Here is a 13,502-nt window from a genome sequence, read left to right as displayed (position 1 = left end):
ATACAGAAAATAGAAATAGGCTAATACTGAGAGAAATATGAAATCTATTAAAGAACTAACTGAGAAACATGCATCTGTTGAATACTGAAAAGTTAGAAGATCCAATTTAGTAAATGCCAAAACCAATATTAAAACAGTATTGGTTTCCATCACTTCCATGTATTGGTTCGCTATGAAGATTGTAAATATAAATGTAAATGCTGTGCTAATGATTTTAAATAAAGCTAAAATCAAAGAAGAAATCACTGGAATAACTTACACTAACCAAACAAGAAATTATAACAAATGACACCATGTCAATGCTCCAGTGCTGTAATGATTTTAAATTAGAAAAGCAGCATTTACAGAACAGGTTGCTCATTTAACATTTTTAGGATCTGTCAATAAGATCACTTTTGGTGTGAAACAGCCTATTTATTTTGATTAAAGGAAAATCCCTCAATGAAAATACTCGTGAGCAAATAGCAGCAGGGGTTCTTGACTCGTTCAATGCCTAGAGCATTCTCACCTATCACAAGGGTTTGAGGAAGAAGCAAACAATGCTTGAAGATCTGAAAATGTCAATGCAGTTTGTAGATTGCCTGTTCAGGTTACTAAAGAGTACTGTTCCAAGAAAGGCTGGGAAGTTAAAGATCTGATTAACTCATTGGGTGTACTGTTTGCCATTGTTTACAATGTGCCATTTGATGGACAGGAAGAGTACTCTCATTGAAATGAACTTTGTAATGAGCCATTCATGCTGAGCAGAGCAGAAATCAGATAATGTTTGACAAAGGTTAGCTGGTTGCCAGGACTCTGTGTGTGTGTGTGTGTGTGTGTGTGTGTGTGTGTGTGTGTGTGAAAAAAAACAGGTATATTTATGAAGTGATTTGCTCTATGCACAAGTGAGATTCTTCCACTCCGATGTGCACTTTGTGTCTTTGGAAACATTTGCAAGCCAGGGAAATATAATTCATATCAGGAATATAATCACTACTTTAATAGTCCACAGGGACAACTGTAATAAGTATAAATATTTTATCATTGCTATCCCAATTTACTTTGGTTGCTGTAAAGTCTCTAAACTGACCTATCAGGTCACCAGGAGGTAAGGTGTTATCTGGACCTGGAGTCCATGTCTTCAGGGAGAATGTGCATGAGGCACTTTGTTCAGTTATTTTTATTCTAGGAGTTAAAAAATACAACTGTTATATAAATATATAAAAACATCAAGGAAAATACTAAGAACTGTAGCATCATAGGGCTTACTATCATATTAAAAAGAAAATATGGTTGCCAAGATCCATCTGTTTTCTGCAGAAAATCATGACTTTTCATTGATCAGCAATATACCAATAACAAGAAAGATCTTTCTGAATAAATACAGTTTATTTTGCTTGGGGCATTTTTGGTTTTATTTTTCAGCTGAAAACCAAACACTTCAGTGTGAAAATATTAAAGTATCACAATATCATTTTTTAAAATTCTAATAGCTTGATTTTTCTGATTCATCATTTTTATTTCAACTTTATTCAACATTGTTTCTTGCTCCTTAGGAGTTTTGATTACATCCTGAATAAAGAACTGCATCTATTTGACTCCTACAGTGAATCAGCAAAATGAACTACTGGTACGTCATGCAATATTTAATTTAGCCAGTGGGATCTAGCTGGAAGGCAAAAATAGGAATTTGAGACAACCAGGTTATAAGCCCTAGTCATGCTAACACCTTAGATCCATTGTTATTCAAGCCCAGAAGGACACGTGGACATTATTGTCACTGTGCAAGTATATGTCCCACAATTTCTTGTCCTTTTAAGGCATCTGAAATTGTCGAGCTGAAGGTAACTGTGTCTATTCATGGTGCATAGAGGTTAGACCAATAGCCCTTCTACAGATAGTAACTTCTGCTTTAAACGACTGGAATTCTTACGTATTTTGGCTATCTTCAGTTCACAATGTAAACATAATCTTCATGTTTGAACATTGAGTCCCCAGTCAAAAGAACAAGCTGGTCTGCTGATCAAGTTGAATGTTGTCTTTATTTGGGATGGGGCCTATTTGGGATAGGTCATTCTTTGGATCATGAGCACACAAGCTTCCAATAAAAGTTCACATGCCATTGTAAATCAACCAGCTGTCATCCTGGATTACATAAAATTTGTTCCAATCAGCCAGATCTTTTCCCCAATCTGAAATATGAGGTTCAGGAAATAATTCACAAGAGTGAAAAGAAGTTACTGTGCATCCTGGAAGCAGATTATCTCAATATTATTTTCTTGAGGTTAGGACAAAAAGAACAAAGCATATAATCTTAGAAGCACCATCCCTAGTTAGCTAGATTTTCAGGGGATGGGCCAACATCCAAATTTTTACCACCAGTGTAAATCACTAAAATATCTCAGGAGCTGATGATAGTTTGATCTGATATCTGGATGCATTAGCCGTGCTTTTACTTCCCTGTCACATTAATGGACTTCTGTAAAAAAGTGCAGCTACATTATTATCTCCTGTGGATGACTATTTCACTTACACACATTTTTTCAGAATCTTTTACTGATTTGTGTGTGCATGTACAAGTATCTGTTCTGGATATGTTTTATTATGAAGTTCTGGTAATAAAAGTGTCTGATTTATCTAACCAATCACATGTAAGACAGTTCAGATTTTAATGTTTGTCAGTAATTCAAAGTGTAAACAACATCAATAACAACCATATGTTTAATAAATCTGAGGCAAATGTAAATCATATCTAAATATAATGACAACATATTTTCAGTGTTATAAGCAAAATATCATAAGCATATATATAAAATGTGAATACATTGATATAGTTCAGAATATTATTTTCATTGTAAGGAAATTATAACCATATATACTTTAAACAAATTGATTGCATATACATCACTCATATCTGTATGTTATGATATAATATGGATTGGCTCTGATCACACACTTCCACTACTGGTCCCACTTGTCAATGTTCCTAATATTAGCAAGCTAGGAGTTCCCATTATAATAAGCATGTTGCTTGTTTTCCTCAGCAGAAGCCTGTGCAATGTCATATAGTTATCATTATACTCCCAAATACTTCATCTTTTGATCTTCTTCTGCTTCTTCAGTTTCTTAGTGTTCTTGCTGTGCTCAGAAATAACTACAACAGTAGAAAAATAACCATTTTCAGAAATACATTTGTGTATAATATGCTCCTCCACTGTCAAAGCACATATCTGACTTGTCTTATCCATCTGCTCTTTCTTATTTCTGCTTGAGTGTTTGCCTTATTATTCCCACCCCATCTTCTCACCTCACAGCTCACAATTTTTGATAGTCAAAAATAGACTTTATTGTAGTTCTGTCACTTATTGTCAAAGACATTATGCTAATGCATCTCAGACCGTATATGAAGCTGCACTTTCTTCAAAGCAATATGACAGATGTGCTTATGGCTGGCAGCCATACCCTTAAGCCAAAGTAGTGACTGTTCCTGCCTGAACTGATTGGCCTTTTACCTGTATTGTCTTTTCACAGATTTTAGAAGGGAGTTGGAGTCAGACCTTAAGCAGGAGGGCAAAGGAGCACAAGCAGCAGATGAAGATGAACATTGTCTATAGATTTACATTTTATAAGAAGCCAAGAATTGTAATCACAGAACAGCTGGCAATAGAAGATGATCATAAAATAAAGAAATATGGCAGACAAAAAAGATGTCCATTTAGCTTGAACTTAAAAAAAAAAAAAACATTCATTTTTACTCCCAATGCTGTATTATTGTCATTTTTTTTTCTTTCCCAGCCTGTTAGATTATAGATGTATTTATAATTTTGCACATATAAATGCTCAAATACTGACATCAAGTCCCTTAAGGCAGTTAAGTTTAGCAATGTAACAATTTTACTAAATATGTAATGAGTGCAATGGTGTTTATAATGACACAGCATAATTAGTATCTAATCTGAGTTGCCTTGGTGCTCTTCCAGCTATCTGGTTTTTACAGAGGTTTAGGAACTTAAAGGCTACCGCAGTGGCTATGTATTGTTATATACTTTGGTCTTGCACCATTGCTAAGTCAAGAAACTTTCTGATGAGGAGCTACTATCAAGTTCTGCAGAGTTTTGCCTCTGGTGTGATACTAAGGATGCCAAATCTTGCACCTATCTATAATATGCTCAGCTAAAGTCTTTCTTACTCTTATTTCCCATCCATTATAGTCATACATAAGTCTCTCTCCTTTCTGTTAGTACATACTCTGTTTCATGCAGCTTGTCAGACCTTCTGAGGAGCTCATACTGCACATACACATGCAGATTTATCTGTGAAAGCTACAGAAGAGAGATTTGTCTCCTGCACTGGATCTATATGTTGATGTAAGATCCCAAACCAGATAAAAGCTCTGTACAAAGATAACTAAGAACACTGTCTCCCTTAAAAGACAGGGCTGGGGACACTCTCCTTAAATGGACAAGAGGGGTAGGAGAAAGGAAGTACTGTTTTTTTGTAATAACAAAAATGGAGCTGAGATCTTAACTGACACTCAAATATTTCTGAAAATTCTAACCTAAGTGGCTTGTCCTAGATCACGCACAGCACCTCCGGCATGGACAAACCCAGATTTCTTGAGAACCTCCAATACTAGAGTTCCTCTAATTTAAAAACATCCTGATTTATCTTCTGAACATCAAACTGTTAAAAATCCACTTCTTAACAGTCTTCTCTGAAAATCCATTCTAAGATCTTACTTGCTCTTTTTCCATCCAGATTTTTCACAGATGAATGCAAAATCCTTTTTCTTTGCCTGTGTAATATACTGCATTTCTTTTTAGATAGTAGCCTCTGCCAGTGAATATTACCAGTCCTGAGTTCATTGCTACATTTCACTCCCGTGGACTGAACTCTGTGAGCCACTTTTCAGCGCATAAGCTTCTTCTACCAAATCCTTTTGAATGTGCTCTGCATTTGATACTATTGCAGCAATTTTATGGCAGCTTTAGATGTGGACATTTTTGAAATTTTATCCTATCAAAGATCATCTATAAAGTAGGCAAATAGAAGTTATCTTAACATGGAAACAGGGAAACATTTCCTAACTGACGTCAGATCTGTGATATCCCCATTTCACTTATTTAATGAAAGTAAGATATGATTGATCTCTAGTCATTGCCTGTTAATAGCTGGAATTTTAATATAACTTGTGTATACATCAAATAGACTGACATAAAATAAGCTCTCCTTTACCTCTTCATGGTTTTCAAGAAAATTAGGATAAAGGACAGATAAAGCTGATATGTTTTTCAAACTCCGACTGAAAAGAAGATGCATTTCTTTTGTAAGAAATAGTGAGAAAAAGCACATTAAAGAACTACATGATGTCCTTTCTTGTCATTTAGGAGGGGATTCATGTCACATAAAATTCAGGCAAATAATCTCAGCTAGCTGTCCCTTTCTCCGCCTATATCCACTGAAGAGAAAGGTAACTCTGGAGGACATTTTTTCCCAAATATTTTGTCCTGAGGTTTTGTTATCAGCAGAAGCTGATAGAATACCCTAGAATGCCACTGGAAGTTATGATCGTGCCCTTTTTGCACCCCACCGTTTGACCATGCTTGGTTTTTCTCTCCCGGGTTTTGGCTATAGCACTCATTGATTTGTGGAGTGAATTGGTCAACTTGGTGATCTGCCTGCACACATATATTTCTTCTCACCACCTTCCACAACACTATAGCCAGTATTCAGGAAGCAGCAGAAAATTCGCCAGGGGAGTGAAAAAAAATCACTGTCAGAGACAACGTGATCTCAAACCAACCCAATTAACAAAATCAATGCATTAAGCTGCAATGCCATAAAACTTTAAGCCAGTATGACTGTGGGCTTCTGCCAAAGAGTGAGTAGTCTTACCCAGTTCCTCTGGCTTCAGGATCAATTCTCACTGCTCCAGGAAACACACTCAGCTTAAAACTAACCCAGCAAAACAGTGATTAGTTTTCAGGCAGATCAGTGAAACTGGCTTCATAAATCCTTTTGCTGGCAGAAGAATGAGGAAAGACCAGGGAAAGGTGGGAAGAGGTGGCAGAAACTCTTTCAGGAGCAGCTTGTTCTTAGGCTCACTTCAAAGCAGAGTGGAACTGCACTCCGAAATGTCTCTATCAGAGTGAAATGAATTATGCTCTATAAATGAGTCTTCATCAGCTCTCTCCATAAGCGAGAAACTAAACAGCTTGTTTAGATTAGATGCATAACTTTTAAATGCACAAAGTGTGCTGAGATGAATTTCAGCCTTTAGCCATTCCCATTGAATTTACTGGATCAGGCTCCAGTCCAAGCTTGCAGATGTTAATCTATTTTTTTATAGCAACAATTTGAGATCTGAATGGGATTATTCATATATTTAATATGGGCAGAAGATCTGACAAGATGGCATCTTCTCAGAATGCTTTTGGTTCCAAACAAAAGGCTTCTTAATGGGGGTACTATTGGTGCTGTGACATTCCCAGTGGAATTTACTAGATTCTCTGTGAAAACATAATGACCCAACTGCAATGAGCAACTTGAAATACCAGGTCTTATTCAACTACCAGACTACGTTCAGATGATCTTGTACTTTCATCTCTTTCTTTCAGGAGTGTAGTAAACCTCCTCTTAGCTATGCAGTTTAATTTCAGCCTGAATAATTTCCACTTTTTTTTTTCTTTGCATCGCTATAGCTTGTTTATTTTACATTAGAATATTTCAGATGTCATGTTTTCTCCAATGAAAATCTAAATCTTTACAGATGATATGAAATAATTCAGTGATATCAGAAAATGATTTAGATCTTAGAGTCATGAAAAGCATAACATAGAGGTCTAGTATAGTTTTATGACTAATTGTGGTGGACAGATGAGTGAACTTTTGCCTTAAACATTTCTTGGTACATAAGGTGCAAGCAAACCATAACCCCGAACAAGCCATCTGTTCCCGGCGGAAACAGGACTGAGCTGCTGCGACCCCCGAAATGGTCTCCCTGTGACCACCCAGGACATACCGAGCCTGCGCTGAACCAGACCACGATCGGGCAGAGACTTTGGGACCTGGACTGCAAATTACTGCTGCTTAGCACAACTTCTATAAAACTTGCTTAGCATGAGTAGCTAAATTTGCTGAGCCTTAGGCCGCACTCCCTAGTTCAGTGAGAAAGGGCCCCAGAGCTGGCGCAGGCAGGAAAGACAAGGGGGTTACCAGCAGTTTGCATTCCCATGCTTCACGCTCCGGGAGGAAGGATGTCAAGGCATTGAAGTGAGGCCTGCTTGGGCACCGGGACCCTGGGGAGCAGGGCCTCCTCTTGCTGCGGAAACAATGCTGATTGGGGGGTCTGGGCTATCGTGGGGTCCAGATCATATTCCCTTTGTCTGGACCTTGGGAAATAACACCTACCGTCACTGCTGGGGAAGTAATAAATTGTCAGGGCCTTGAGAGATAAGGGCAGGACCTGAAGAATGAAAACGCATCTGTCAGCAGAAACCACAACGGTAAACAACCTACCTAGGGACCCAATAAGGAGCAGGAGACCCCAGACCTAAATATTACTATTGGTTCAAACTACTGCATGAAGGGTGGAGAGCTTAGATTGGAAAGTATAATTGCCCAGGGATTTCTTTGTTCGGGGTCCCTCTTCGGAGGCACCCAGCCTGAGCTGTAATTCGAACGGAGTCAGCAGAACATCATCAGACTCGGAGTGGTGGTAGCTAGCTTCTTCTCTCCTTTTCCAACTTTATCTTTTCCCCTTACCCTTGTTCCCTTGTTCCCTTCATCTCCCCTTCGCCTTTCCCCACCTTTTCTCCCCACTTCGTGGAAAATAGAGTTAAACGGTTGTACAATATTTGACCGGTTTTAGCGTCTTAATCTTGTCCTTGGGATCGTAACGAACCCCCCCCGATATTGGATCGGGACATCTAATATAGCCTAAGAAGTTAATACAAAAGGAAAACTATTCTTCATTTAAGAGACTTGAGTTTCATTCAAGTTGGAATTGATCTGAAACTCTGCTTTTTTATTTTGTAAAAGGGAACAGTATCCTGAAAAAATCAAATTATATCAATGTAGTGGCAGTAGGATAGACCTTTATATGTGTTACGATACTTGGTAAGATCTTTTTCTACATGCATTGAAGAGTCTTCCATTGACTACAGTAAAGGTATGACTGCAGACTAAGTAATCAATATCGTCAACATTTTTGTTTAAGATTATGGTAAATGCGTATTTTTAAGCAAGTTTAAATAGATTGAAGAAAACAGATATTCATGCTTTGGAAAAGATTTTTTTAATGATTAGTCATGATTTTTTAAATTTCAGTTTTTATCAAATCCTTTCATTAATATTTTGACAGATAAGAAGACATTGCTGAGATGTATATATTTCCATTTACCCATAAATTTTCATCTATGAACCTTTGACAATTGTTTACATAATTAAAAACGATCATCCTGAGTGAAATATATCATTTTAAGTAACTAGTGTTACCTAGCTTTTTTACTTCTATATGGATATAAGACCAATATCAATATGATTCCTTTATATTTAATGTAGAGGAACAAGCATTTTTAGAGGGAAAATTGTGCCCATCCAGAATATAAGCATTTTCAAAAAGGTTAATCTGGCCAATCTTAGATAGCTGTCTTGTGAAATGTGTCGCTCTCCGGCTGTATCTATTTCTCTTCAATGTGCATTGTACAAAGGGAGCCTGAGGTGAGGTATGTGTAAGCTAGTTCTTTATGTTAGGATAGCTGAATCCCATCTTATGCATGCATAAGGCTTCCAAAGCAACAAAAGAACAAGTCAGAAAGGAAAAAAAGTTTACTGCTGCCTGCAGCTGGGCCATGAATTGAAAAAGCTTGTTCCTGTGGATTTCAGCCCCTGGCTCAGCCATCAGCGTTCCAGCCGGTCACTGAGGAAATCATCATTTAGTGCTGTCACCACAAATAACTTCAGTTCCACAGGCACTGAGGATGATCTCCTCTCCTAAGCATTTTGCTGCGTTCAAACGCTTGTCATGTCCCTGGTTACAGAAGAGATGAGGGGAAAGAAAAAAAAAAGTCCTTCTGGAAGTACAAGTTTTGAAATGGCCGTGCCGTTTGGATATATCTCTGAGAATGAAATGACTGGTACCACTCGTTCCCGCAAATGGCTGACAGTAATCTTTTATCAGTCTCGGAAAACACATAAATTTTCTGTTTTGATAACTGAAGTAATTTGCTTATCTCATGTGGGACTTAAACACTTATCAGAAAACAAATGTCACCACTTATTAATAATTTTGTTTTACCATAATTTTGCCCTAGAGGCAACATAATTTGTTCTCTTCTTTCCTTAAATTAGCAGCCATTTGCTATGAGTTTCTATATAGACTTCAGTGGCTTCTCTGCTAACCACTCCTTTTAACCTACTTCACAGAGATAAATTCTGAGAAATGTTCAGATGATCTGCACTGGTGAGCAAAATGAGATTATGCAGGTGGAGGGCAGTGGATGCTGGCAACTACTGTGTCATCAGTAAAGTAAACTGATTCAGAAAAGCAGACTAAAAGAAAGAAGCTAAGCACATGGCACTTTAGATAACCTACAAGGCACACTGGCCCTGTTTATCATTATATCCAATATTTACTCCTGATGCTAGTGTGTGAGGCTCATCAGACAGATTGACAGCTGCCTTAAAGACTACTTTGTGTTCTGACAGTGAGAAGTCATGACAGCTTGGGATTCAGAAGTCGGACTCAGGACAGTAAGAGGCTAAGCCAACTTTCTGTCTCATCTTTTACTTTGGACTTACCTTGTGCCAAACGCAAGCCTGATCAGAGAATCTCTCTATGCTCAGAACAAGGTTAAAGATTTATCACTTTACAACTTTTGTTTTTGTTTTTGTACTTCCAAGAACGGTTCAATATGGGAAGGCAGGGACTGAAGAAGAAAAGAATAAGGAGAAGAAACAGCCAGGAACAGAAGGAGAGAGAAAGAGATGGAAAGATAGTTTTGACAAACATTTCAATTTCATTCATAACAAAAAGGTGAGAAATATACTATTCTTTGTGTAGCAGCGCAGGTAATTTTACCTGTGCTGGATATCAAAAATGGTGAGTATGTCACTTAGCGTTACACTGGTTACATGAAAATGCATATGCTGTTTTTTTTTTTCTGTAGAGGTTTACATTTCTTTCGCATCAAAGTGATGAGATTCTCTTTGTAATTTCTTTTTATTTTTAGCCCAGTATGAGACTGCATTACACTATGTAGTTTCTATTTCATTTTCTGAAGGGTATTTTGCTATTTCAAATTATACTCTGATTTCACAAAATGACTGTAATTTTAATTTGGATTTTCTTTCTTCAACATTTATGCTAAACTTAAAAGATTACTGGGGATTTGACCCAGGGAAAAAAAAACAAAAAACAAAAACACACTTCTACCACGTAATTGGAATAATTTCAGAGACATATCTCAGTAAAGCCCATAGCTCAAGTGAGACTAGATTTTGATACACTCATTCATTTTACAGTCCACTTTATTTTACAAGCAGTCCAGTAGAAGTGAATGGACATGATTTTGCTACACTTCCCTTTCTGTGCTGAATAATAAATGACTCTGTCAGTTTTATATGCCTGGTTCCCAGAATAAGATAATTCAGAGTTCCATGGAAACCTGCTTGAGTGAAAATTAAATACGTCATTTTTCTGTCTGGCTCCTCATTGATCTGGAAAACAACTGGTTGCTGTCTTCTCAGTATCAGTCCTTCACGTATTTGAAAACTGGTGTTATGATCTGCCCCAGCCTTCACTTTTCTAAACCAAACACTTCCAGTTCCCTCAATATTTCCTTATAAATCTCATTTTTTAAAGAAGATGAGATTTGCCTTTTTTACCATAACATCTCACTATCCTTTCTATTATTTATGCAGTTCCTATAAGTATTTAAAGCTTTTTTTTCTCAAAAAAGGCTCTAAAACAAAACAAAACAAAGACTATTCATTGCTTCCCACACACAGCTGAGATGCAATTAAAAGCACCTATGGTTTCTGTGTTGTTTTGTTTGTTTGGTTGGGTTTTAATCATCTGAGAAAAGAAGGAAGTTTCTGAGGGCAATGGCTATTGTTTTAGAGACTTTATGGAGATTATAAACAATGCTTGGGTTTCAGCTTAAGGACTTATCGCAATAGAAAGAGAAAATATTTGGCTGCCTTTTTTAGAGCCATTTTTTAAAAATATAATTCAAAATGAGATTTGCTTTTTTAGCTAACTCATGTTTTTATTTAGGCTTATTTTGACTCATCTGTATCTCCACTTTACATTTCTGAATTGGATTTATTCTTCTTTAGTGTAGTCTTGCATATTTATATGCCAGAGTATTTCAATCTTATCGGTTTCAGCCCATTTCTCCAATTGGCCATGATTAGTCTCAGTTCTAATCCTGTTCTCCAAATATCTATTAAGGTTAGTGACATCAACATATTTAAGTGTTTATTTATTTATTTATTTCTGTTTCACCATATGAAACATTAATGGAAATAATAAATAGGAATTTTTATTGGGACAGGTCCATTGGACATGCAGTGTAATGCAGTGCTAGATAGACATGTCTGTATTAGGTCTGAGTAAATGTTCAAAACCAGAATATATCAGTAAAGCAAGTAATCAACACTGGAGAGGCTGTGTTTCTGAGAATGCCTTTGAAAAGTGTAGCATTCGCTTAGCTATCTGTAACAAAGCACTGCATTGTGGACTGAAGGTAGTCCCCTGGAAGACCTCACATGTAATGTTTTCCAAGTTTGAAGAGATATAACTATTCATGAAGTGGGGTTTTTGTTGTTGCTGTTGTTGCTTTTCTTTTTCAACTGGCTGTGCATCCACTTTACAAATGATTTCACCTAGAACAATTTTTTCTGATTTGCTTATAGGTTCATGTCAAGAGTTTTTTACTTAATAGAGATTGCTGTTGACTTCTATCTATTCCATCCTTTTAACCCATCAGAAATGGAACTGGGATAGTTCTAAACAGTTTGTTGTTGACAAGTCTATATCTATGCTGATGTTTATTTCACTATTTTATTCAACATAATTACACATTGTTTGTTTAATAATTAACTGGAAGCATCTTTCTGTGCATTGATGTTATGTTCATTGGTATATACTTCCACGGGTTCTTCTTTTCACTTCTGTTAAAAGTTGATTTATCTATGCATCTTTTACTAGTCCTCTGATACCTAAATGAAACCCCTTCAGCTATCGAAAACAATAAATAAAAGTTCATAGAAAACTATAAGAAGTCATGTAATTGCTTTAGATACATTTCATGAAGCCCTGCAGTACTGAATATCGCAAGCTTTGCCTAAATACTCTTTAAACTATTCTCTCTCCATTCTGGCCTATGTTCCTACCTACTTGTTAATTTTAGTTGTGTTGAGCCTCTGACTACTATTAACCTTTTTGGAAGGACTGAAAAAAAAAAAAAAAAAAAGACATTTCAGCCTCTTATGTTATCCATTATATCTGCTATAATTTAACAGAGTTCATTTTAGGACTCCACTAAAAGATGCACTGCACTTCACAGCACCCACTGAGGCATTAGTTCAACACTGACCAAATAAGGGCTGGATTAATTTTAAAGCTGTGTATAAAATTTGACTGAGGTGAATGGGAGTCTCTACAGTGACTTCAGCTGAGTTTGGAACAAGAATCTAGGAGAAGATATTGGACCAAAGTCTTTAAGTACAAAATGCATATTAGAATTACAGCTCTTCTGATTCCAACCTGGAAAGAACCAATTATTTGTAGATTCTTGAGTTTTCAGTGACTAAGTTTACTGGAATCTGGAATCACCCAGTGAACCCAGCTCCTTTCTCTTCTCCCTTGTACATGCATCCTTTCTCCCCTGAAGCAAGGAGTCACATCCTCCGTATAGAAATACCAGCAACAGAAAGAGCAACCAGACTTGCAGTCTCAAGGCTGCACCAGAGCTGGGCTGCTACTGAATGAAGGTCAGACAAGGAAGATAGCTGTTTCCTGAATAGCAATACTAGGCAGCAACTGCCCCTTCAGAGAAACAGGGGTGTAGGGCATACTGCAACTTCTGCAGAGTGAGGTTTCTCCATCCCGTAAGAAACACTCTCAAGAGAAGTTGCAAAAATGCCCTGACTTTCAGTGTTGGGTTGTGAGAGGCTGTGCAGGTGGGTATGTTTGGACATTAAACTAAGGATCATTGACCACACAGCTGTTCCCATCTTTTCCAAGTTAAGCTATAGATCCAGACGGACAACATCCTGAGCGCAATGGCCAGACCCAGACCAGGTGAACAATCCATTAGTCCAAGCTGACCCATCGACTGTTTACTACAGCACTCTGGGCTCACTATGGCTAAGGGAGCCTTGAACTTACTTAGTCAAAAAGAAACACTGAATTCTTACCAGTGGGTAGAGTAGATATTCAGAAACAGTGTAGGATATATGAAAAAGCAATGGAAGCTGTTTTCTGCGCTAATAGAAAGAAAATATATTTTTTTTCT

The 13,502-nt window shown here is 37.2% G+C and overlaps 1 long non-coding RNA gene across 1 annotated transcript; it reads left to right on the top strand.

Annotated features, from left to right (window-relative positions):
* The first annotated feature begins 7,561 nt into the window (after positions 1 to 7,561).
* LOC112992349 (uncharacterized) lies at positions 7,562 to 12,367 on the top strand. The gene is made up of 3 exons (XR_003261503.2): positions 7,562 to 7,696; positions 9,883 to 10,015; positions 11,899 to 12,367. It is a non-coding gene; the product is annotated as an uncharacterized LOC112992349 (long non-coding RNA).
* The last annotated feature ends 1,135 nt before the right edge of the window (positions 12,368 to 13,502 follow it).

This window comes from Dromaius novaehollandiae, chromosome 1, assembly GCF_036370855.1.
Source record: "Dromaius novaehollandiae isolate bDroNov1 chromosome 1, bDroNov1.hap1, whole genome shotgun sequence".
Classification (NCBI taxonomy): domain Eukaryota; kingdom Metazoa; phylum Chordata; class Aves; order Casuariiformes; family Dromaiidae; genus Dromaius; species Dromaius novaehollandiae.
The sequence above is the reverse complement of the archived record's forward strand: the minus strand, read 5'-3'. Positions and strand labels throughout refer to the sequence as shown.